The following is a 26,623-nucleotide window of genomic DNA, read 5'->3' on the forward strand; positions in this document are numbered from 1 at the left end:
AGAGAGGAGAAGGAATCAAAGTGAAGGAAATGCTGTTAGGAGAGACCCTATACTTTGATGGAGATAATATAGACTCAGTTCTTGCCTTTCAAAAATAAATCCCAGCGTCTGTACTTGATTTCCCATTCCTAAATGACGTGGCATCTGCTAATTTCTTCCTTGACAAAAAAGGTAAAAACTAAAAATTTACTCCATTACTTAAGCCAACTTGATTGGAATAGTATTTATTGTGTAATGACTATGTTACTCCAAATTTTCTTGAATCAACCAAACTCAGATATGTACTTCTAGAACTGACTTTAATTTTCTATTTCAACCTGCCTATGGCAAAGAATTTAATCTAGACACTTTGGGGCTTTCAATTACATGGTCTTCTCAGGATATATAAATTAATGGTACTTTAGTTCAGAAACCTGATTTTAGATATTCTCTGCTATTCTTGTCATTAATGCCATGAAGACAAGTATGGACCTACCAAGGTATCCTCCATAGGAATCTACTTACGGAACTGGACACGTGCCAGTGGCAGGCATTAGATGGACCGGAGATCCATCATAATTCTGAATAAGATGTTTCTGGGCTGGCATTCGCCACTAGTTTTCTCATCACTTTGGGAGGAAAATGTCTTATAGTGGCTCATACCAGTGATTCATCCTAATTTTCTGAGTGCAAAGTTTGATTTCTCTGGTGCATTTGGCTACATATTTTATCGACTCAGAGGTAGTGACATCACGATGCCTTTCTCTGATGTGAGATTCTTTGAAATATACGATAATGAAACAGACTTCAATTATTACTAGCTTCTAAGTTCAACATCAAACATTAGACTTCTTTTTCAAGCACTTGAGAAACACAGAAATCATAAGGAAAGGGATTATCAGAGGCCACCTCTCATATCTAGCTGCACATAACCTACTTGGCTATTCTCATCAGACAGTGAAATGAAAATTTTCCAATATAGATCCTCACTCAAAATTCTCTCTTCTCAGATAATCCCTAAAATGTGGGATCTCATCTCATAATATTTTATTGGTTACACTTGCAGTATTAGAATGGAGTCTTTGATCCCAAGGAACTTGTTCTTTTATTCTCCTTGTATTTATTTCTAGAGAAAATATCAGAAAACCATTAAGTGTCAGTTAAGTAATTGAAAAAGTAACAGGCATCCTGAAACCAATATTGAGCTGTATACAAGAGCATAGAATTGTAATAAAGCAAGATGTAAGTTCTGACTTTTATAAAGGTGTACATATAAGCAGCCACAATGGTCAACCACCCATCGGTGGTAATAACCGAAGGAGGCAAGGAGGTTTTTTTTTTTTTTTTTTTGAGAAACAATATATTGAAAACAAGAGAAAGAGTAACGATAATGAGAGGAGACTAGACACAGTAGCTGTTGCCATTTATGTTGGAATAATATTTATAAGAATAAAACGTGAACCGGAGTTTTGGTTGTCCTTCTAACTTCTTATCTGTTTCCATAGATTTCAATAATGATCATGCCATGACCACAATGGATAGTGATAGCCATTTAGTGAAATAAATCAAAGCAATTCATGATCATCTCTATTTGGTTTTCCGCCCCTATTTTCAAGAAGTAAATTGCCTGAACATGTCATGTTATTTTTCACTCCACTTCACTCGTTCACCTCTTCACCCTGTTACAGACATTCCAGGTTCCAAGATTATCAGAGGAAACTTAAGGCCAATAGTTCAAAACAAGTAATTTCTGTCTATTAGGAAGGGGAAATGGATGAAATATAAAATGTTTGTTTTGCACCCTTGTGTTCTTTTCTCTGACTGGTTGTGGTAACTACGTACCCTAAGCACAGTAATGGACTCAAGAAGGGATCACAAGATATTCTATACCTATAATTCATCTCTCTAAAGATGCATGATTTATATATTGCTAGTATCTAAAAGCATTTGAGAAATTTGATGCATCTCAGCTTGAAGAAGTGTAAACATTATTAAAATTAGGTAATGTAACTTGTAATGGTAAACCAATAGCGTATTGGTATGATTATTAGTCTTTCTCACAAGCATATTTATGTATTCCAGGTTAAATAGATTGTATCTCTAAAATGCTACAGATATACCCAATAGAGGAGGACGGCATCCTCTGTCAAGGCGTGTTGCAGAAAAAGCCATCTGAACTTCAAAATAATACAAATGTGTTTTGTTAATATTTGAAAAATATGATAAAATATAAGATTTTAAAATGTTAATTTATAGAATATTTTAACTTTAAAGAACTTTACCCTCAGAGTCTTCTGATTGAAAATATTTTACTAATAACCAGAAGATTAAAATTTTGACTTGTCAGCACTAACACCAAAAGAATAAAATTTACTATAGAATTAATTAAAAGTAGCTAAGAGAGTTTGTGGGAACAGAGACGTGACATAATAAATCATTCATAGCTACCTTTAAACCCTTTGAAAATCAGTTTTAACAGATCGTTCCCCAAGAATATTATTCAAGATTGGTCATCATTTTGGGAGTCCATTGTCTTCTTTTAAAAGAAATTATGAAAGTTCTAGAACCTGCTGAGAGAATTTTAACAAGGTTTTAATATGTAGTGACTAATTCCAGCAATGTTGAACCAATTGCAAATGTGGTGAATTTCTGTTGTTTTTCGTAGGGGTAGAGAAAAGAAACAGAACTACTTCAGGAATAAAACAGAATAGCCTGAACCTTCTACTGTTTACTCTAAATTCCTTTTAGTGCATCACCCAGAGCTGGTATAATTCTTCTATCATTATACACAGATTGGGGTAGAAAATGCTGCAGCCTGGTGACTCCAGGAGAAGTCTCAATCTGGTCAGGGTAAAGTGGATTTAATAAACCCCGGTCCACTTACAGGTTCCAAATCTTTAAAATCCTGCGTGAACTTACTTCCACATATTAGCTGGCCTCCTTTTATTAATTTTGGAAGAAGTGGATAATATGCTAACTTCTCTCCCAATTTCCTTCTCTGGCTTCTTTGCATTTGATATGTTCCCCAGAGGCTTCTGGGAAGGATGCTGGCAGTCATTTACATGTATTCCCTCTCTGTGGAGGCCGTTCTTGGGAATGTCTAATTTATTGTCATTATTTCCTTCACATAAAACCCTTTCAAATTCCATTCTTTCCTCTAGCTAGATCTTTTTGGATTTCCCTTCTTTTTATTCCGCAAATCCTATCGCAGAGCAGCCAGCTCCATATGATGGAGCCTGGCTCAAAACACAGGTAACTTTTTTGATGTCATGATGTTCATAATTCCAAAATCAACTATACTGTTTTTGCAAATGTGAACTAGGATACATATGATACTCGGTGACATTTATCCAGCACACAAGAAGATAGTCCAAGTTTTCTTGTAAGCTTCAGGTTAAATGTGCAGTTCAGTCAACACACCAAAAATTTTGAAAGGCACATCAGCCCGAGACTTGTCCCTGAGGAAAACAACAAACCACCCAACAGCAATAACAGCAAAATACTACCATTTGGAAAAATTTGCATATAGATAGATAGATAGGTAGATGGTGGATGTAGATGAAGATACACATACTTATGCATATGCATACTTTCCCAAGCGTGTTTATTATGTTAAATACTCCTGCCCCAAATGTAAGAAATCAGGAATTAGTGTTTTCCCTCCATTTCAGTTTTAGTGTCAATTTTGTAAGGAAAATCATCATCTTCTATAATGATAGCAAGCTCAACATATTTGCCATTGTATGAAGTGCTTCACCTTCAGTGGCCATATGAAAAATAACATGGTGTAATACCTATGGGTGATATACATATTAATATAATAATAAAAAGCTTGATTTTCCTGGCATTCAGTAGTGATAGGGAGGTTTTATTTTCTGACTAAAAGAATGACTTTATTAAACTCTTTCCTAAATCAAACCACATACCTCTTCTAATATTTGCATAGTCAAATTGAATTGATTTTCCAGGCTTCAGGCCTATTCAACAGAAGTATCCTGACCCCATCTCTCACTTTTACCACTAAACCTTTTCCTTTCAATATGACCCATGCAAGATTCTCATTTTTTTAAATGAAAAGATTATAGACCTATGACAGCTCTAATCTATCCCTGAGCACTTCCGTTGATCTTGAACTCCAGTTGTCCCTTTAGCGTCTCCATTTTCAGTTCTTCAACAGGCTGTGAACTATGGCTGAAAAAAGTGAAGAATGGCATAAGATGTTTTAATATGACCGCCTGAGAACCAGACAAAACTTGTGATGTCTCAGCCATTGTAATCGTGAACTTAGATCAAGGAAGGGAGACAAAAATAACCTCTGGGTGTTTTTAATAGGTTCCATATCTCTACATTTATTTTCCCAAGTTACAAACAGAACTACCCTTCCAAATCTCATCTAAACGGAAACATTTCTAAGTGTTTTGACTAAAAAGTAACTAATGGATATATACCAATTTTAAGAGTAGCTATAATTAGGTAATATTTAACAAAAATGATACAGCATTTTCTAGGCTGTTTCTACAAAATTTAATAGCCATACTTGATCTGTCCAACCTTCTGAGCTTAGGTTATTGATTATGTATAATGGAGAAGTAGAAATCTATTCTCCCAATACTTTCCAGAATCACAAACTTTCTTTCCTTTGTCTTTGTTCTGATATTCTAAAAAAATGAGAGCATCAAGAGAATTTTAGTTTTTCTGACAAAGAAAAGAGATGCTTTCTCTCTCTGTCACGAACATACATACACTTTACCACTTTTTTCTCTTTCTCACTTCTTTTTTTTCTTTCGGTCTCTCTCTTACACACATGCAAACACACGCACACACACACACACACACACACACTCTATGGCAGTGATATCTTCTGGGCATCTGGAATGATATCTGCCTTGTCACTTGAAGTTAAGCATGGCCATAAACCTTCCTTTGGTCAAAGAAAAGTAAGCAAAAATAAGATGGTCAAGTCTAAGTGAAAACATTCAATTGCTGCTGTTGCATATGAAAATTTCTCTTTCTTCCAAAATTCCAAATAGTCATACTTTTATCAGTTTGAGTCTCAGAGAAAGCAAATATCATAATTTCTGCAATATTTTAGTATAGTCATGAAAAGTTGACATTGAATGGGTTGTAATGGTTTCCTTAGCAACTGAGCAATTATAGTTGAATACATGCTTCATTCATTCACTTATTCTTCTATTTTGGAAATGGAATATTAGTTATATTTTGAATAAGCTTCTAAAATTAATAGGTTGTAGAAGTAACATTTGTTTTCTCAAGGATAACACTAGTTTTAATTTCAGTCCTATCTCACATTACCTGCATCTATCTGCTAACTTAAGAGAATTCCATGGCCAATTGGGTGAAATATCTCCAGGGTAGAAAAAACATGCAGATACACTTGTGAGCCACTGAGGAAAAGTCCTTTATCATATTGTGAAAATATAAAGACTAAGATGACACTCATGTACTGGTGCTACTGGGATGGACAAGGGCTGGGGAGCTAGAATAATTAAACATGGGATTTTCCCCGGATTAAGGCATTTCCCTGCATACAGGACTTTCAGGGCTGGAACTGGGAAAGTCCTAGGTAAACTGGAGCAGTTGCTCACGTTGAATGGAGGACTAAGTGCTGGAGCTTTGGATCTCAACATTTAGCACGTTTCAGAATCAACTGGAGAGCTTGTTAAAACACAGATTGCTGGGTGTGGATAACAGAATTCTATGATGGCCCCCAAGATTCTTAGCCCCGGATCTACATACACCTTCTCCAGCTGATTCAATTCAAGCACTAATTTAGTTGCTGCTGTGAAGGAATTATTGCAGATAATTGAACTCTCAAGTCAGTGGACCTTGGGAGAGAATGATTATCCAGGAGTGCTTGACGTAATTTTAAATCTGGGTCTAGAGGTCAGAGAGAGCAAGTGAGAAATTAGAAGCCTAGAAGGTCATGGTGCACTGTTCTGGCTTAAAGATGCAAAGGGCCGCATGGCAAGGCCTGAGGGCAGCCTCTTGGAGCCGAGAGCAGCCCTCAGCTGACAGCGAGCAATGACATGGGACCCCAGTCCTCTATCTGCCATGAACTGAATTCATCCAACAACCAGAATGAACTTGGAAGTAGACTCTTGTCTAGAGCTTTTGGACAAGAACTCAGCTCAGCCCACACCTTGATTTCAGCCTTGAGATACCCTGAGCAGCAAACCCAGTCTGCCCTGATGGAGCTGGACCCACAGTTCTGTGAGCTAATAAATGGGCGTTGTTTTAAGTAGCTATGTTTTTGGTGAGTTGTGTCCTGGTGCTGTTGCTGCTGCTTGTCCACACTTTGAGAACAGTGGTACTGGAATGAGAGCTTGGCTTTGGGCCATGAGTGACACAAATGAGAAAGATGAAGAGCTGACAGTTGGCTGAGTTCTGCTGTGTGGCAATTCCTGCTAAGTCCACTCAGTTGACAATGTGGTCAGGTATGAATAAAATGAAAATTAATGGTGTAAGGTTATTTCAGGCCTTGATATTTCTGTTGGAGACACACAGTTGTCAAATCAGAATTAAGACGACTTTGTTTCTTGCTTTCAATTTCATTGTTACTGTTATTATTATCATTACCATCAAGAAAACACCAAGTTTGCATTGAGAGTGACACGGATTGTTCGACGGACTGACTTTTATTCCACTTGTCATGTGGTGGCATGTAGTAGAGAGAGTACAAAAAAAGATTTTGGAGCGTTTAGATAATTATACTTCTGGACTCTGAGTGAATCTTGCTTTTAATTTGTATTATGGAAATATTAACACATATGCCAAAATTGAGAGAATAACTTAATGAACTCCCATGCACTTATTAACCGCGGATAACAACATAATGAACTCCCATGCAATTATTAACTACATCAACAAGCTTTAACAATGAATAACAAATGGCCAATCTTCCTTCATCCATGTCCCTATCAAATTTCCTCATGCCCCAGTGATTATTTTGAAGCTAATCCATGTATCATTTTATTTAATCATTACTTCAGTATGTCACTAATAGTGTCTTTTATTAACATAACCACAAGGTTATTACAACTCCTAATAAAAATGAAAATAATTACTCAGCATCTTCAAACAGCCTGTTATCGATTCTTTTAAAAATTCATGTCCAGATATATGAGTTGAAATTAGAATATTGGTCCCTTTATTTTTCATGGAAAGAATCACTTTTTAGGGACAACTGGGTTCTAGCTTGGGAAAACCTAAAGAATTTCATTTGATCCAGAACATTTAAAGTTGCTAAAATGTAATTTGAAGAACACTTTACATTGCAAGGGCGATTTACCTGATGTTAAACCAATGAAAAGATGCTGTGAAGATTCTTTACAATTTACCTTCCCAGTTTTCTTGTGCCCGATTATTGTATGTGCATATGTGATACATATGCAGTATGATACAGATGAGTATTCTGATTAAAAACCAGCTACCTTTTCATCACTGCGGCTGTGCTTACCAGAGGTTCTTCTATCTTTCCTGAGAATTGGACAGGGCTGTATGTGAGTTTGAGAGCCAGAGCCAGGAAGATGTCAAATGCTCCAGATAATCAACAAAAGAATCAGACCACAAATGAAAAATTTTGGAGGGAATATGAGAGACAAGATTGGAAAGGGGAGATTTTGCACCAAAGAATTGAACAGAAGCCTGTCTAAGTTCCAGTATGTCACCTTCTAATGATGTTCAAATCTTCAGTTGTCGGGGGACGGCCCTGTGGCCTAGCGGTTAAATTAGCGTACTCCGTTTCAGCAGCCCAGGGTTTTGCCAGTTCGTATCCTGCGCAGGGACATAGCACCACTCATCAGGCCACGCTGAGGCGGTGTCCCACATGGCACAACCAGAGGCCCTCACAACTGGAGTATACAACTATACTGGGGGGCTTTGGGGAGAAGAAGAAAAAAAATACAGATTGGCAACAGATGTTAGCGCAGGTGCCAACCTTTAAAAAAAAAATCTTCAGTTGTTTCTGGAATCAAAGATAGGAAAATGATGTAATTGCACTGCTTAAAATCAGTTAAGGGCTGAATATAACATCTTTGATACCAAAAGAAAAAAAAATACAGGCAAAACTTGTGAAGGTAAAGAAGCCGTAGAAAAAGAAAGCGTTGACATCCCACATTACCTCTAGCCTTACATGACTTTCCAGACTTCCCAGGAAAACTTGGGTTTATTTAGAAAGATAATCCACTAGCTTTCCTGTATTTGTTATCAAGTAATTAAGTGATGTTTGTGTTTTGATTTCATTTTGATGGCAGACATTAGAGCACATATTTGAAGCCCTGAGCCGTATCTCTGCCACCAGTTTCTATGTATCACATTCTACTTCATGTTTTCACGAAGCGGTAAACTGTCTTTGTAATTTACAGATCTCCATAGCTCAAAGAGCAGCGTGTAGATTTGAGCCAGTTGTGGCTAAATGGGCCTTGGGACTATATTCCTTGGAGAGGGGATGAGTGTGATCTGTGTTCACGCAAAAAACTTTAAACGGTTACTTGGTGAACAGAAGGGCCGAGTGTGACAGAGAATGGCTGGATGTTTACACGTCCTTACTTTTTGGACACACAACTCTACATCTTATTTTTCACCCTCTTTTTCATATGTCCTTATGACTAAATTCTGGCTGATGCATTATGGGTAGATGGTGTATTCCACTTTTAGTGAAATTTCCCACACATACAGAGTAAAATAAAAAATTTCCATGCAGTCATCTATGCATTGTGTCCTGGTCAGTTGACTGGTGTTAACACCAAGAATCACCTTGGGAAGTTGTGAAGATGGCAGCTCCCTGTCTGCTTAGGTTTCTGTATGGGCATGCGAAAAGCAACTGTCCCCTCCATGTCTGCCAGCCACCTCTACAGCACACACCGGGCTGGACTTTACCTGAGCAAGAAAGACTTTTCTTATGTTAATTCACTGAGATTTGGGGACTTATCTATTACAGCTACTAGCATCATTTTAATTAATAGAGTAACTTTCCATTAAAACTCAAATTTAACGTGTTACTTCCATAGGATGACAATAAAAATATATAATCCCCAAATACCAGTTAGTGTCCTTCTAAAATGATTTTGCTTTCATGCATTTCGGTCCTCTTTATACTTAAAATGCATATACATTTCTCAGACTACAAATGCCACTGTCCTTCCTGCTGATCTGACCTGGGGATCACACTTCTGCTGGCTGCCCCTTCTAGCTGCCCACATCAATGCATTTACCCTAGGGCAACTTTCCTATAACTGCTCTTTGGGTCTAAAAGAAGAATTTCTATTGTTCCTGCTTTGAAAATGGTCATCCCGATTAACTCATTTCAGTTTCTCATTTTTCCTATGAATCACCAAGGAAGTGGCTAAAAATCTATTAAATAAAGTACGCTAACATTTTCAAAAAATTTTCTTACAGAATACTTTATTTGATATGCACATAAAACCCCATGTCAGAGGCGAGGCGACTGCTCTTAGACCCACTTTGCTAATAAGTAAATGCCTGGGCGGTGTTGAGTCGTAGGTCATCCAGCTGGTGTGTGGTTGACTTGTCTTCAGAGCCCTACTTCAGGGCACTTTTAAACTCAGCAAAATGCTATCAATTATTAACCTAGAACAGCAAATCACTGCTGCTTTCTTTTTTAAAAAAAGCTTTGTTCCTGAGGTCAGAGAAAGTATATGATACTCTGTGCATTCTTCAGCACCTCTCAGAGTGTCTCAAACATCACAGGACGCAATTAAAAAAGGAAGTTTATTAGATAATTGTTTCCAGGCTTCATCTCAGTTATTCATTCATCCATTTGTTTTTCTGTGAGGAGTTACTCTTGACTTTCCTGACCATTCCCAGCTCACAGCTGTCTTCTCTCTTGGGAGTCGATTTCCACATACAGTCCTTATTAAATGAAATTTCCTATGTGTATTGCCAGATACTGGAAACAGTATTAAAGGAGAGGAAGTTACACTTCAACATGGTTTGTGTAATTGTGTGTCTGTAACCTTTGAAGAAAACTTGGAGGAATCATGTAGAAAATTTTCTTACACCTGCTTACTTAATGCAAATATGTATCAAAGTAAGCAAACTAATATCAGCCTTTATCAATATTATGGAAAGATATTTACATGGTCATTAGATGGCTTGTTATTTCTCCTAGTTTCATCACTTACTGAATATTTGTTGTTGATCATATCTTACAGATACTTCAACATACTTTATCTGTGTATCATATGTCTGGCTTTGTGTGTTTAGAGGGAAAGGGAATAAAACCACCATCTTTACAGGATTAATTAGAGGATTAAACGAGAAACACCTGGGAAAAGGATCTTACAGAGAATCCAATGATCTAACGTATTAGTGTTGTTGAGTAGTTTTCAGATACACAAAGAAAAGTGTTTTAGTTAAATTTTCAGAATCATTAAAAGGGAACAGAGAAAACAATAAAAAAATAATATCGTAATTAGAAGACTGGGTTAAGGAAGCCACATCGGAGGAGAAGGAGTTAGTAGGGGATCCTCTGCTCACGCCCACCCGAGGCTTCCCTTGAATGACCTGGTGCTGTGAATGCTTGAGTCATTGGATCAAGCCTTAGGGAAGGCAGAGCTGGGAAGATTTTAGCCCACCCAAAATAAGTGGTTCCAGAGGAACTTGTAGCCAGGGATGTATCTCTACGCCAGGGAAAGTCATTTAAAAGGCACTCTACCCGGAATTGGAGAGAGCATTCTCAGGCAGAATAAATGCTTCCGGGGTGTGGGCTAGTTGACCCACTCCTGTTGCTTCAGTCACTCCTAACCCACAGGCCTGGGAGAATACTGCTGTCTGCAGACCCCCTTGCTCACTTCTTCAACCTCATAACCTAGAGTCATGTGGAATTAGCTCATTTACTTCTCATCACCACCCTGTGAGTCCTATATCATTATCTTCCTCTTCCAGGTAAGGACATTGAATTGAAAGTTTTAGCAGTTTTCAAGAAAAATAGCAAAGCTAATAGTGGGAGGAGGCGAGTTTGAATAGAGTTCTGTGTGACTCCAAACTACTCTTTCTTCTTCACTGTGTGCTTTTTCTCAACAACACTGTATATAAACACTTTCCAGAGAAGGAAACTGAAATTTGGAGGGATTATGTGACTTCTTGAAGTTGTCACGGCCTGTACCTGGCTTATCAGGTCAAGGATTTTTCTCTTCAGTTTCTAAACCTGAAACTCTTTCCACTATACCACTCTCTTTCCTTTATAATTGTCATTTTAACAAGAAAAAAATGTGGAACTATGTGAGGCGATAGATGTTAACTAAACTTATTGTGGTAATCATTTCACAAAATTTACATATATCAAATTATGTGTTGTACACCTTAAATACAATGTTATATGTCAATTATATCTCAATAAAACTGAAAAAAAATTAAAAATTTACTAACTGTCATTCTACATCAGGCTCACATGGGAATTAGTAATGTTCACAGTGATATTTAGCTTATTTATTATTGTAAACACTGGAAATTCTGGTTCTAGGCCGTAGTTATTATATAAGCCCCTAAAAGTATTCTGAACCACCTCAATGAATGAGATTTTTGGTTGGAAGTTTAAAAAAATCTGCAGTATTATCCATATAATTTTGCTTCCAAAACACAGGAAATCTCATAAATTTGATCCTTTTTCATTTATAAGTCAAAAAGCCAGTTAATGGAGATGCATAAAATAGAGTGCCCTGTCACATTTTTCTAATGACTTTTCTTGTCAATGAACTGTGTATTCATTCTTTGTGCTGTTTAAAATAGCAGCACGAAAACATTTCTAGTTTTACCTTATGGCAAAGAACCAGGACATGGGCCCATTCCTGGGTAGCCATATGGCAATGGGACTGCCATCTGCTTATCCTGATACTCCTTTTCCTGGCAAACCTTGAACCCATAGGGGTGCTTTGTGTCTCATCTGTGTACATCACAAGGAGAGGCAAAATCAATATCTCTACTTTTCCCTGGAAACTTTTTATAATTACCCTGAACGTGAAGATCATTTTCTTTTCTATCTACCTTCTTCTTCCTCTAGTTCTTACACACCTGCCTTCTTCCAATAGAAGCAGGACAATTTGATTTCGGGGCTATGTGAAAGCTATCAGGGCAAGCTGTCAGGTTTCAGGCATCATAATCAGCTCAAAGGACTGACGGCCTGTGCTTTGCGGATTTGAAACTTCATCACTCAGGAGATAAAATGATCCATCCTGTTACATGTTGACAAGATAGCAATTTGGTGTCCATGTGGAGAGTCACATATTCAGACAATAGAGAAACACAGAATCTGTGAACTGGCCTCTTATATTTCCAGTAATAACCACTTTGAATAATGCCTAAAATATTTGATAAGGGCTGTTTAGAATAATTTTAAGCAACTATGTCGATTTCTTGGGTGACATTCTTACAATTTAGTGAAAATATGGTAATAGCCCTTTTGCCAATCTGCTCCTTAATGTTTGCCTTCAAACTAAGTAATTATATTTATATTATTGAAATATTTAAATGCATGTATGAATGCCTATCTTTATTTTAATGCATTTCAATTCAATTTGAAGTCTGTATTTTTTGTCTGTATACTTTTCTAAAACTGAAAAATACCTCTCTCATATGAAACAATGAACATGACAAAAATCACTACCATGTTGGGAATAATTAAGTGAATGAATATAACTCGTTCAGGAAACTCAGCATTTACATAAAAAAAACCTGACCCACAGCCTTGCTCTGGGTAGATCTATATTAGACAGAATTCATGTTTTAGCAAGCATGATTCTCAGTGACATAGTATTCACAAAGGAAATTTTTCCAGAATACAAAGCCCATCTTTTCGGCCTCTGCAACTGTCCCCAACTCCTGATGTAAGTGGTCATTGTGCTTGAGAAATGCACACATCCTTTGGCAAGAGTCTCATGCTTCTACATATTTTGTTGCTACTCCTGTCTCTATTAGATGAGCTTTGAAAAACTGAACAACCAAAAAATGACTAACCTTCTAAATTTGAGAGAACAATAGTTTGAAGCTTCTGGAATTAGGAAGACTTAAGGCAATATGATTACATGTTTTAAAGTATGGCTAATAAGAAAGATGCCTATTTAAAAGAAAGTGAGTGGGTAGGGGTAGAAATAAAAAGTTACAAGGACAAAGCCCTAAATTTACATTTTATCTTCTTCCAAGGACGTGAAATCTATGTCTAAGAATTAAAAAAGAGGAATAGAAATGTGTGTAGTATTTTCAAATAAAATATTAGTTTATCCTATTTGGCTTGACTAGAAACAACTATGGAAAGCTCCTAATAAATGAGTATTTTACTGTTTTATTTGATTTTTTCTGGGCTTTTCTAAATTCAGCCTTCCTGTATGCTATCAGGTGAGAAAATTGTATTGGTAATGCTGTGTTACAGAAAGCACTAGGGTGATATGAGAAGTCAGTCTTTAAGTTCATAATTTCACTAAGAAATTCTGTGATGTTTAGGTTTTATAGATAGACGTAGTCTAAACTGTTTTTTAAAAAAATTGCTTTACTAAACTTTCAGTAAAAATGATTTCCATAATAACCTATTCTCAAGTGGAATTTTTTTTTGAAAAAGCAAATGTTACCTAATAAACAGGTTAGAATAAAGGTAACGTGCTAGCAGACTAGAAGAATGAGGAGGTAGAAGGCAAGAAGAGCATTTCAGCTGCCACGACCTCTGATCCCATGAAACCTGACCAACATTCAGGATGCAACAAAAATCCAGAGGTCACAGTAGTACATGATTTTCTGAGATGGTTGCAGAGGGCATAGCTTCCTGTGGTCCCCCTGCAGCTCCAATGAAGGATTCAGCATGAACTAGACAAAGGAAATAGAACACAGAGACGTGTCTGTGGCTCAGTAAAGAGTAAGCTCACAAGGTGTCTTAAATTAAGAATGCTGAGTGTGGATGTAGAACCCCAAAAGCCTAATGTCATAAAGGCCAGAGGTCACAGGTCAGAGTCCTCACCTTGTTTCTGCTCGATTGAGGCTCCGAACCCTGGTGCACCTTTTTGAGAAAGTAAGAGCAAGAGGAACCACAGCTGTCTCCCATCAGTCCTCCCGGGTAGGGGAGCCTTTGCTCTGCTTGTTTGTTCCGGTGATGCAAAGTGAAAGCAAGCTTGAATCTTGTTGGAGAGAAATTCTGCCTAATCTTTGAACCTTGACCAGCCCTTTGTGTTCCGGCCCAGCTCAATGATCCACGAAGATTTAAAGCACCTTCCTGGGACTGCTCCTTATTGAGAAAAGTGAGCAGAGTAGTTTCATACACACAATCACCGTGCTTTATCAACCTAGTCACAATGGAGTGGATCCTGTGTTTGAAGAAAGCAGACTTATGCGTAGAGACCATATAGCTGCTTTGCTCAGAAGGGAACTGTGACCAGCAGGCATTTTAGGATGTTCCTAGCTGCCTTATAAACTGGCTGCTAAAAGTGGTGCTTTTCAATCTCACAATTTAATATCAAATTCTCTGCTTTCTTCGTATAAAAGAGTCCTTAGTTTTATAGCTGCGATCAGATAGAGGGCCATCCTTAAGAAACTGGAGCCAAAAGGCTGGTTAAGAATTGTCTATTAAGTGAAAATAGTCTTATTTATCTTAGGTACCCTCCCTCTCATTCTGTCCATCAGAAGCAAACCTTTTCTTTACCTCCCATAATAGTACATCAGAAGCGAGGGCTTTCTCTCCATTTATTTCTTCCTAAAGTGTAATCAGCAGATTGAGGATATATGTGCTGCATGTATATTTAAGAAATTAATTTAAGTAAATTAAAACTCCTTTCCAGCTGAGTTTCAAGGACCAGTGCAACTCATTTGATATTTTAAATAAAATATATTTCTGGTCGAGATTTAGACCTACACATAGGCAATAGGGCACAAAATCTTTCTTTATCCAAGCAAAGCAAATAAAAACATTGTCCCCTGGAAAATTCTCCCACATATCTACATTTGTTTTCCTGTTCCATCATCAATTCTCAACCCGCCCCCCGCCCCCACACACACATATACACATATGCGCTCAGTGAGAGATTTTCTATTTCTTTGGGGTCTAGTTCATACTGAATGCCTCACTGGAACTACAGAAGCACCACAGGTAGCTGTGTCCTACTTCAACCATGCACTAACATCATGCCCTCCCGTGACCACTGGAGTTTTGCTGCATCCTCAACAAATCCTACTCTCAGGTAAAACCTAAAGACACCTGAGGATCACGAAGCTTCATTACAATCAACCTTCCAATAGAAGCAATTTGCCTTAGTTTATCTGTCACATTGCTAGTAACCACCCTGCCCACACCACTCTTCCAGTATTCCTGGCAGAACCACAAGAGGGAGAATGATAATGTCCCTCTGTAGGATCTAACTTATTTGTTAGTGGACACCTGTTGTTTTCTTCTGCCAGTCATCCATTCCTTTTTCTCTTTGAACAGCTCCTTGATTTTCCTATGATTCAGTAGGGACTGCATCCATTTTAAGCTCCAGATATATCAAGTTATTCAGGTCTATTTGATGAGATAATACATCGTTCTGATCAAAATGATCAATTAAGGGGTGGGGTCAAATCAAGCCATTAAACATCTCGTGGCACTTTTGGCCAAGAATAATTTTTTCCCCCAACTCTAGTTGTAAAGCTGATAGAAAATTACCTGGAGTTGCTGGCAGTCTTCTTGGCTGTTGACTGTGGAGAGTGTGAAATACAGAGAAAGCACGACAGAGAGGCTCTGTTTGAACACTTGAATTTGGTCACATTTTAGGTCAGTTCTACATATAAGGTTATCTTAAATCGGCTGTACATACGGGTTCCTGTTACGTACGCCAATAGAGTTGCTTTATAATTTAAGTCAGCTGAGTTGAATGTTTAGCTAATATTGTTCCTACTATCAACTAAATATCAATACAATCCACAAGTCTGAAAATTAGTACAAAACTATACATTTTTATTGCCTGTTAGGTTTAAATAACCTTAATTGCTTATGTGCTTTTTGATGTGCTGTTTTCAGTATGAAATGGAGATTTTGAAGTGAATGTTTTTAGAGATATCAAAATGATGACCTAGATGACACTGTCTACCTACTTCATCTCCTATTAGAAAATAATAAAATAAGTAACAATTGCTTTTTTGGTTGGCTATCTGTTAAGCATAACAGAGTGTATAAGATATAAGGGTCGATATGAAACATCAACTGGATAGCTATCTGGAATTTGGATGGAAAAACCTTAATACATTGTTTCAGAGCATATAATGCACTATGGAAGGATTCTCACTATGCATACACACATTGGAACTATATTAAGATTGACATTTTTTGAAGTGTGAAATATGAAAATCTTAATAAACTATTTCTACCTCATTCGCACTTAGATATCCTTGGTGTTTTTTACCAACAACTTTCATTGCTATGAAAATACCTATTGAAGTTGTTGTGTATCAGCAATCTATCACTTTTATTGCTGAGCGGTGTTCCACTATATGGATATACCAGAAGTTTTTACCATTCACCTGTTGAGGGAACTTTGAATTACTTCCGGTTTTTGTCTGTTACAAATTAAGCCAATACGTACAGTGTTTTACAAATTTTTGTATGGATATACACTTTCTTTTCTGCTGAGTAAATACCAAAGAGTGAAATAGCTGGATGCTATGGTAGATAAATGCTTAGTTTTTAAAATAAACTGCAAAATTGTTTCTCAAAGTGATGAAAGCATTTTATACTCTCGAAGGGAGAATATGATACTACCACTTCTACATACTTACCAGCACATGGTGTGTTCAGCGTTCTGAATTTTAGCTGTTATAATAAATGTGCAATGATATATGATTGGGTGTTGATTTGTGTTTCTCTAGTAATTCATGATATTGAACATTCATGAGTTTGCTACTGTGTTATTTTTCTTGTTGAAGTTTCTGATCAAATATTTTGCCCATTTTTGAAACTGAATTGTTTTCTTGTTATTGAATTTTGAGAGTTCTTTATATATTCTGGATGCAAGTTTTTTAATAGAGTATATGATTTATTAATGCTTTCTCCCGGTCTGTGGCTTGTCTTTTCCTTTCTCTTAATGATCTCTGTTGAAGAGCAGAAATTTTTAATTGCGCTGAAGTCCAATTTATCAATTTGTTCTTGATGGATCGTGCCTTGGTTTCACTTATTGAAGCAATTATGCTGGTTGGAAGAAGTTAAACAAAAAAGAGTATATACTATATAACTCCGTATGTATAACTCTTGAATATTAAAACTTATCTATAGTGACAGAAAGTGGATCAGTGATTGCCTGGGGGGTTAGAATAACAAAAGAAATACAAGGAAACTTTGACAGCATGAAAATGATCACTCTTGATTGTGGCACACATTTTTAGTGTATATTTGTGACACAACATCATATTGTAAGTTTAAATATGTGCAGTGGATTTTATGTCAATTATACCTCAATAGAGATGATAAAAATATATACAAGACACAAGATGAGTGAATATTCATCTGCTAAGAGCTCAAATCAAATTGAATAAAGCATGATTTATTTTTGTTGTTATCATTGTGGCTTGAATAGCTTTTGAACAGTTCTGTGAACTTCTAATTCCTAAGTTAGGAAAAAAATATGGCACTCAGTGTTCATGACAGAAGGACTCAAAGGGTAATTGGACATATGGATATGTCAGTTTGTAGTTTCCAGTGATATGGTCAAGTCTAGCTTCTTTTTCCTTTTTTACTGCAGCGAAAAACCTGAGCATATCTGCTGGTAATAATCACCGTTACAATATGCCATTATGGAATGCCCTCATTTTCCCCCAGGTGACATTATTACACTGAATTACTGTTAAATTCTGTTTCTGCGGCGTACACTCCAGCTAGAGTGCAGATTGTTTATTTTCCACCAGACTAGCTTTGGAATAACTCCGGTCCTAGTGTTCTGACAGTCTATTTAGGGAAAGAAAGAAGCTAGAGAAAAAAAAATCAGCAAGTGAGGGCCAGAATGTATGGCAATGAAAACTATAATTAATTTTCTTTTATTTAGAAAAGGAAATAGTGACAATACAATCAAAATGTGCTTAGTTCCAGGATAATTTGGCTTACAAAAGATTGTCACTTCTTTAACAACTAATGTGGTTGCCTTGGGCATATAAATGGAAAAACCACGGGCAGTAATGGCATATAAATCTCAGCCCCGCTGCTTACTAGTTGAGAGACTTCAAGCAAAGCGTTTAACTGTGAGTATCAGATTCCTAACTTAATCTATGTAGTGAAAAAATAAGGAGAAAGTGTTGGTTCTTCCTTTCTTCTTAAAGGCTTAAATTTATAGGCTTAAAGCTATCAATTATTTACTCACTGTGAAATGAAATTAAAAAAAAATTACAAGCCATCTAAAAGCAATACCAAAAAGCATGCTATGTAGGGGTAAGACAAAGTATTAGTTAAAACTTGAAACAAAATTTAGAACAGTGATGACGACACATATTTATTGAAAATTAGTAAGTGTAAGAAAAAAAGACTCCTCTAGGTTTTACCATAACAAGAGCCAATCCTATCCTTCACAGTTGAACAAGGATCACAAAAGTATTACTTTCTGTGTAGATTTTCTTTGTGCTTTTTTACCCAATATACCCTTTCAGGACATTAATACATCTCTGCCAATCATATGACATCTTGAAGTCTTTCTATGCCCTTCAGGTTTCACGTTCAAATAGTATCCTATTCTTGCCTGAAACTATTCTTCACTGAGAAACCAGCTTTTCTCAAGCCTGGTTTGACTTTCTGTAAGTGTGATATCAAATCCATTGCAGATAATTTCAAACATATACAGTCCCTCCATGCAAATGTACTGTTCTTAAATTGTGGTAAAAACGCATAACATTAAATTTACCACTTTAGCCATTTTTAAGTGTACGGTTCAGTAGTGTTGAGTACATTTGCAAAATTGTACAACAGATCTCTAGAATTTTTTTGCAAAATTGAAACTCTATACCCATAAGACAACAGCATCCCATTTCCCTCTTGCCCAAGTTCCTGGCAACCACCATTTCTGCCTTCTGTTTCCATGAGTTTGACTACTTTAGATCTCTCGTATGAGAGGAATCATATGATAGCGACCTTTTGTGTTTGGCATATTTCGCTTAACATGATGTCATTGAGGTTCATCCACGATGTAGTATGTGAAAGAATTTCCTTCTTTTCTAAGACTGAATAATATTTCATTGTAACTATACACCACATTTTCTTGTATCCATTCATCTGTCTATGGATATTTGTGTTGCTTCCTGTCTTGGCTCTTGTGAATGATGCTTCAATGAACGTGAGTGTGCAAATATCTCTTCAAGATATTACCTTAAATTTTTTTGAATACAGGCCCAGAAGTGAGGTTATAGATGACAGAGTAATCCTATTTTCAATTTTTTGAGGAACCTCCATACTGTTTTCCAATGCAGCTGCACCATTTACATTCCAAAAACAATACACAAGAGTTCCAATTTCTCTACATCCTTGCCAATACTTATTTTCTGATTTTTCTTTTGTTTTTTAACAGTGACCATCCTAATGAGTGTGAGGTGATATTGTGGTTTTCATTATTATTTTCTAATGGTTAGTGATATTGAGTTTCATTTAATCTGCTTGTTGACCATTTGGATATCTTTTTGGAGAAACATCTATTCAAGTTCTTTGCCAATTTTTTAATTGGGCTATTTGTTTTCTTGTTGAGTGTATGAGTTCTTTATATTTTTATATTAATTCCTTATTATATATGTGATTTGCAAATATCCTCTCCCATTATACAGATTGACTTTTTCTCTGTTGATTGTTTCCATTCGATGCACAGAATTTCTTGAGTTTTTTTGTAGTCCTTTATTTGTGTATTTTTGCTTTTGTTGCCTGTACTTTTCATGTCACATCTAAGAAATCATTACTATCTTAAATGTGATGAAAGTTTTTTCCCTGTCTTCTTCTAGGAGTTTTATAGTTTTAGGTATTATGTTTAGGCCTTTAATCCATTTTGAGTTATCTCTTTTATATGGTGTAGGGTAAGTATCCAACCCACTCTTGAATGTGGATATGGTTTTTCCAACATCATTTATTAAAGAGACAGTTTACGCCTTCCTTTCCAATGTGGATGCCTTGTATTTCTTTTACTAGCCTATTTGCTCTGGCTAAGAATTCCAGTACTATGTTGAATAGAAGTGGCAAAAGCAGACATCCTTGCCTTGTTTCTGATTTTAGAAGAAAAGATTTCAGACTTTCACTGTTGGATGTGATGTTTGCTGTAGGTTTTGTATATGTGGCTTTTATTATAGTGAGGTAGTTTCCTTCTATTCCTAGTTTGTTGAATATTTTTTATCATGAAAGGGTATTGAAGCTGTTAAATGCTTTTAGTGCATCAACTGAGATCACGTGATTATGTTCTTCATTCTGTTAACATGATATCTTACATTGATTGATTTTTTTTTTTTTTTTTTTTTTTTTTTTGCAATTTCAAACATACTTGCATTAAAGGAATAAATCCCAAATACTCCTGGTGGATAATCTTTTTAATGCACTGTTGAATGCTGTTTGCTGGTATTTTGTTGAGAATTTTTTTCAACAATATTCATCAGGGACATAGGCCTGTAGTTTTCCTGTAGTATCTTTCTCTGGCTTTGTTATCCGGGTAATGCTGGATTCATAGAATAAATTTGGATGTGTTTCCTCCACTTCAATTTTTTGGAAAAGTTTGAAGATGATTGCTGTTAATTCTTCTTTAAATGTCTGGTAGAATTTTTCAGCGAAGTCATCTGGGCCTGGAATTTTCTTTATTGGGAGATTTTGACTGCAGCTTTAATAGCCATACTAGTTATAATTCTGTTCAGATTTTTTTTATTTCTTTGTAATTTAGCCTTGGTAGGTTTTGTGTTTCTAGGAGTGTATCCATTTCTTCCAGTTTATCCAATTTGTTGGTGCATAAAGACTCATAGTATTCTCCTATAATCCTTTCTGCCTCTGTAATGTCAGTAGCATTGTCCCATCTTTCATTTCTGATTTTAGTTATTTGAGTATTCTCTCTTTTTTTTAGTTTATCTACCTAACTTTGTCAGCGTTGTTATTTTTTCAAAAAACCAATTCCTAGTTTCGTTGATTTTTTCTATTGTTTTTCTGTTCTCTATTTTGTTAATCTCTGCTCTTTATTATTTCCTTCCTTTTGTTAATTTTGGGCTTAATATTGGGTTTAATTTGTTCCTTTCATATAATTTGCTCCTTAATTTCTTGAAGTGTAACTTTAAGTTATTTATTTGAGATCTTTCTTCTTTTATATTGTCTTTACTGCCATAAACTTCCATCTTAGTACTGCATTTGCTGCATCTCACAAATTTGGTGTCGTTTTCACTTATTTCCTTATATTTTCTAACTAACCTTGTCATTTCTTCTTCGACCATTGGTTGTTTAAGAGTATGTTGTTTAATTTCAACATGCTTGTGGATTTTCCAGTTTTTCTTCTGTTAGAGATTTTTAGTTTCTTTCTGTTGTGGCTGGAAAAGATATGCTGTATGATTTTAGTCTTCCCAAATTTATTAATTTATAAGTACATTTATTTTTATGGCCTATCATGTGCTCTATTCTGGAGAATGTTCCGTGTCCACTTCAGAAGACCATGTATTCTGTGGTTGTTGGGTAAAGTAATCTATGTATGTTTATGAGGTCAATTGATCTATGGTGTTATTCAAGTCCTCTGTTTCCTTAATGATCTTCTATCTTATTGTTCTATCCATTATTGAAATTAAGTATCAATATAGTATCAACTAAGTCTCTCAAAAATTGAGGTATTGTTGGGGGCTGGCCCCGTGGCCGAGTGGTTAAGTTCGCGCGCTCTGCTGCAGGCGGCCCAGTGTTTCGTTGGTTCGAATCCTGGGCGTGGACATGACACTGCTCATCAGACCACGCTGAGGCGGCGTCCCACATACCACAACTAGAAGGACCCACAGCGAAGAATCTACAACTATGTACCGGGGGGGCTTTGGGGAGAAAAAGGAAAAAATAAAATCTTTAAAAAAATTGAGGTATTGAGGTATTCTACTATCATTGTGTTGCCGTCTATTTCTTCCTCCAGTTCTGTCAGCGTTTGCTCCATATATTTGGAAGCTCTGATGTTAGGTGCCTATATATTTATAATTGTTATATGTTCCTGGTAAACAGACCCTTTTATCACTACATAATGTCCTTCTTTGTGTCAGGTGACAGTTTTTGACAGTCTGTTTTGTCTAAGTATGGCCAGCTCTGTTTTCTTTTGGTTACCATTTGCATAGAATTTCTTTATCCTTTTGCTTTTAACCTGTGTCTGTCCTTTGAAAATGAATCTCTTGTCAGCAGCATATAGTTGGATCTTGGTTTGTTGGTTTTTTAGCCATTCAGCTAATCTTTGTCTTTTAACGGGTATTTAATCCATATGCATTTAAAGTAATAGTAGGAAAGGACTTGACTGATTGCCATTTTGGTAATTCATTTCTGCATATCTTGTAGATATTTTGTCTCTTTTCCTCTCTTACTGCCTTCCTTTGTGTTTTGTTGATTTTTTTTTTGTATAGCCCTGCTCTGATTCCCTTCTTACTCTTTTTGTGTATCTTCACCATGTGTTTACCACGGGGATTACATACAGTTATAACAATCAATTTTAAATGATATCTATTTTGAACTGATAACAATTTAACTTAAATCGCCTCCAAAACTACTCCTGTACATCTCCACCCCCAACTCTATGTCGTTGATGACTTGTATTACATCTTTTTACATTATATATCCATTAACATACAGGTATAGTTACTTTTATACTTTTGCCTTTTAAATCTATACCATAATTAATAGTGCTTTATTCATTCTTACAATCACAGAGGTGTAACCTTACAATACCACAAAATTCTTTATTTGTCTATATATTTACCTTTACTGGAGGGTTTTGTATTTTTGTACAGTTTCCTGTTCCTCTCTAGCAATCTTTCAGTTTAATTTGCAGGAATCCCTTCAGTATTTCTTGTAAGGCATGTATAATGGCGATGAACTCCCTCAGCTTTTGTTTTCTGTGCAATTCTTAACTTCTCCTTCATTTTTGAAACGCAGTATTCGAAAGTATGTCTTTGTATTTGAAAGAAAGTATTTTGAAAGACTGCATTTGTCAGATATAGTATTATTGATTGCCAGTTTTCTTTCCAGTGCTTTGAATTGCTCATCTCACTCCCTTCTGGTCTGTAAGATTTCTTCTGAGAAATCTGCTGATACTGTTAACTGGTTTTTGGAGTTCTCGCAAAGGCTATGTTGTCTGTATATCGCTGTTAAATCGGTGTTTCTACGGAGGAATGAGGGCCTAGAGCTTCCTATTCTGCCATCTTGCTGACATCACTCAAATGTGTTTTAAAAATAATGGTTTTATTCATACATTGTACTATTTTATTATACTCTTTTCTGTAAAACCTACTAGGCCTTTTGTCAGCATGCTATAGAGAAATCGGAACTCATTCTATGTATTCCAACAGAAAAGGATTTAATCCAAGAACCAGGTGATTACAGGTTGCTGGATTTTTTAATCAACTTCCTGAATGATCTGGAGTCAGGTGGCCATAGCTAGATTACTGCGTCCTAAAAGACATCTGCATAGCAGAGGTGACAAATATTTTTCCACCTCCACCATCACTACAACTGCTTCTCTGAAGTTAAAATGCTGGTAACTCGGTACTGCAATACTGACACTGGCCAGTTCTAATCTACAACGTCTTCAAAATTAAGAGAATACGTTTAGTCTCTTATACTTCCCAAATGTTATTAAGCGTTTCCAACTGAAATAATTCATCCACAGAATGAATTTATAGAGACAAGAGTCTCTATAAGAGACTCTTGAAATTTTCGTTTCACCTTTCCACCTCCGCCATCCACAAAAAGGCACCGAATCAAGTGAGAATAGAGACTGATTGCCACCTGACCACAAATACCACAGACCTCCCTTTGCGGTACTTGGTATCCAAATACATCCTTCTGCTCATAAAGAAAAAATGAACGTGCTTGTAACAAAATAATGAAAAATTCCTCTTAAATACACAATTTCACCCCTCTTCTTCCCAAAAGGAAATATTTGATGACCAACAGTCATTCTCTTCTCTGGGAGACGTTCGTTACTCCTCTAGTTTAGTCATAATCCTATCTTGAATGAAATCTCAAGTAATTAAATATAAAGGTGAATAGGAAAATGGTCAACTTAAAGTAGAAGAGAATGTTCTGTGTTCCGCTTATACCTAAGATATAGAAAACTGTCAAGTTGCTCCAACTTAACAAAAAAAAAGAGGTAGGTAAACTAAAAAAAGTAAAGCAAAACAAAGGAACATTTTTTTGTTTTTTGAACCCACCAGAAAGTTGAAGTCACAGGACAACCAAATAGCATAAAGTTGATAGGGCAAGCCAATTCAAATGGTGGGATGAGAGCATGGGCACACCTGTGTCAGGAAATGCACAGCAAGGCTGGGAGCATATCAGCTACTAAGAAGAATTCATTGAAACTTTTTAGCATACTGCTAATAGCTGAGTGTGGACCATCAGGACACTTTAGAATCCCTGACAGCCACAGATGTGAGTGGAATTTGTACCCACTCACAAGCTGTTTTTCACAGATCTCCACTAGAATTCATGCCAGTAAGATATGTATGAAGATATCTACAAGTTGTATTGATTACATTTTTATTACCAAAGAGCTTGAGTATTCATAACTTGATCACTTCACTTTATGAAGCCTCTACCTGAAATGTACACTTAATAATTTATAATCCATTTCATTTCTAAGACCAATTCATTTGTTCTCTGTGCCAAATGTATAATTAAGAAATGTTTACTGTGAGCACGAGTACAATTTAGGAGGCCCATTGTTTGCTGAGCGGTGGAGTGATTAGATCTGCAAATCATGTTGCATCCTAGGCATTCCAAAGCTGACAAGCCTTAAGCACAAAAAGCCCAATCTTTATGTATAACCATAAACCAGGTGGACCATATCAAATTTAATTACACTCTACTTTACCTTTGAATGGAGTTACAAAGAAAACAATATAAAGTATTGTTATAGTTATTTATTTGCTTTGGAATATTTTGACCAACATCAAACATCTTCAGGTAATTAAATTTATCAAGGGTTCTATATGAAAATGAGAAATTAAGATAATTTAATGAGTTCAATATGCAATTAACCTCAGAAGTATTACCTAAGCTTTCAAATCTGCCCCAGAGTATATTCAAAAACATTTTAATTCACTATTTCATGTTTAGTATATCTTTCAGCTTAAATTAGAGATCAAAATTTAGCATTTAGGCCTATAATCTTCATATGTTCTGGGTCTGTATTTGATACTACAGACAAAAATGAATGATATTAATTCACAAATGGCTTAAATGATCAAAATATGCAAAACCCCACTTGAGTTTAGTTATATGATGTATAGCTTTTCTGGGAATAAGGATGTTATATTAAAAGGAAAAGAAATCCAAATGATAACAGTTATAAAGATAAAAGTATAAACCAAAATGTTTGTGCAGCGTTTCATAAGGAATCTCCATGACGACAAGTCTTTGTAGGTTTTGTTCATGATAGCATCCCCAAGTGTTTGTATGGAAGTTGCTCAATAATTATTTTGTAATGAAATTGTAATGAAGAAAAAATATAAATATTTATAGCCATGCCAAATAAGTTTTCTGCCTTCTGAGATATGCCATTTCTGCTTTGAGAGGAAAGGAAAGGAAATAGAAAAAAAAAAATCACATATTGAAGACCCAATATGTCTGTTTGCAAATATTTTTCTCATTCAATATTCACATCCACATCGTATGGAAGATGTTGTCTTGACTTTCCAGGAAAGTGAGGTAAATAACACTGAAACAATGTAACCAAGATTGCACAGTTTAGAAAAACGATTAGCCGGAACATGTTTGCCAGGGGACGTTGTTCACTTCTTTCTTAGAATTTAGGCCAAGTCTACATTCATAGAACTAGCAAGCAATAGGGCATAGTCAGTTTGGTCTTTCTAGCCATTCCAATTAGCCACAACTGTCATTTAATTAAGTATACGGCCATCTATTAATGATCAAATACTCAATACTTTAATCATATGTATTTAATTTTATTTATATTGTATTAATCTTGAAGAGTTTACTTTATTTGCAGAGACCATGGTCTTTGTTCCTAGCTGCCTTCAATTCTTATCTTTTTGCCAAAATCACTCAACACAAATTCTTAAGAAATTAAAACCATGGGATACTCCAGGAAAATGCATTCACTTAATTCCCAGCAAAGACTTCTGATGGGACTTTTTTCCCATCTCTGTACCCAAAGAGGAAAGATAAAAGCAACATATTATGAAAATTGAAGATTCACTTGTAACCTGTTCTCTCTTTCTATCCCGTATGGGTCCTGATATGATCCCTCAAGATACTCAAGAGTAAAGGAAGGCTCCCACTTTGAAGAAAACAGGACCTTCTCAAGCTTTTTCTCTTAAAATTCTTCCAATACTTTTCCTAAAAGTACCACTCTGTCGTACAGAGAAGATAGATTGTTCTTCTCATGACCATGAGAACACACTATTCTCTTGTCAATTTTTCCTTTTCCATCACATTCTTGATAGGCGACTGGGCCACAGACAGAAAATG

This window comes from Equus przewalskii, chromosome 28 (assembly GCF_037783145.1).
Source record: "Equus przewalskii isolate Varuska chromosome 28, EquPr2, whole genome shotgun sequence".
NCBI lineage: Eukaryota > Metazoa > Chordata > Mammalia > Perissodactyla > Equidae > Equus > Equus przewalskii.